Below are 1,267 nucleotides of genomic sequence, written 5' to 3'. Positions count from 1 at the left end.
AGGCCTTTTTTCACACCTTGGCTCATGTGATATGTTTCATAGTTGGTCAACGACCATAGTAAGGACAACCCCCTATGGGGTTTCAATGCCTTGGACTCTGCACCACCTAGTGTTAGAACTAACGACAGTTCTCAGATGAGAGGTGAAAGGTCTTCAAGAAACTTAGAGAATTCCAGCTGCTTTCTATCAAAGCTCATCAGACTACCATGACCTGGATGACTGGGAACCCTTTTTTTCTCATTCATTGTGTGCAGTCTCTCTGGAATCATCCCTGTTGGAGCTTGTTAGTACTAAAGGCCTGACATTTTAAAAAATGGATAGTGAAGAGGGCTTAAAAACGTTCTTGCTTGAATTTGAAGGCCGATTTAATTCTATACTTTCAGAGTTCCAGACGTGAGTGCAGGCTTTCTGTGGCTCGTTGGTCTAGGCGTATGATTCTCGCTTAGGGTGCGAGAGGTCCCGGGTTCAAATCCCGGACGAGCCCCCTTCACATCACAATCTCGTAGCTTCATGGAAGCCTTTGGCAAGTTCAATTCATTCTGGGTCATCGTACATTTGTAGTTTGCCAAACCTTTCAATCTGATCTGTGACACCAATGTGTCATTCAACATCGGTGCTGTTGATTTTATTAAGGAGTCACTCTCATGACTCATTGAGTGATGCCATTGAGTGCACAGGCCCTGACATGCAATCTGTACATGTCACATTTTGAGAGTGACTTGGAAACCTTACTGAGCAGGTACTAGAAATACCCGGTAACAGGTACTACCACCTAATGGAAATCCCTAAAGACCGAGCTGAGTCAAGTTAAAGACTTCATGTTACAAGTTTCTTATGCTGCAGAAAACCACTACAGCACTATAATCATTCAAGAAGAAAGAATGGTTGTCTTCAGCTTCACCCACAATGTCATTGTGTGTTTTGTGAAATGGAGGGATTTGTTTCTTCAAGATAAAATGGCCATCACATTCACACTTCCTTAACCACTATATACATATTTCACACACTCCTTTCATTAATCCATGACATTCATGTGCCCACAGTAGGAAATATTGCAGCAGACATAATATATTTCTGTCTCAGTTTAAAAATAGCAAGAGTCAATAATTTCTTATTCACCATGTTTTGTCTGAGAGGAAAACAAAACATTCTCAACAATTTTGGGGTTGGAAATATGGGAAAGAAACTATGGCATGTATTTTTACTCTAAACCAGTGTGTAAATGAGCAGGACTATTTTAAAACCAGTTCAGTGACACTGAGAGCAC

General features: G+C 41.0%; 1 non-coding gene across 1 annotated transcript; it reads left to right on the top strand.

Annotated features, from left to right (window-relative positions):
• The first annotated feature begins 412 nt into the window (after positions 1-412).
• On the top strand, positions 413-484 carry trnap-agg (transfer RNA proline (anticodon AGG)). The gene has a single exon. It is a non-coding gene; the product is annotated as a tRNA-Pro (tRNA).
• Positions 485-1,267: the final 783 nt, after the last annotated feature.

The sequence above is a fragment of the Oreochromis niloticus genome, linkage group LG1 (genome assembly GCF_001858045.2).
Source record: "Oreochromis niloticus isolate F11D_XX linkage group LG1, O_niloticus_UMD_NMBU, whole genome shotgun sequence".
NCBI lineage: Eukaryota > Metazoa > Chordata > Actinopteri > Cichliformes > Cichlidae > Oreochromis > Oreochromis niloticus.
The sequence above is the reverse complement of the archived record's forward strand: the minus strand, read 5'-3'. Positions and strand labels throughout refer to the sequence as shown.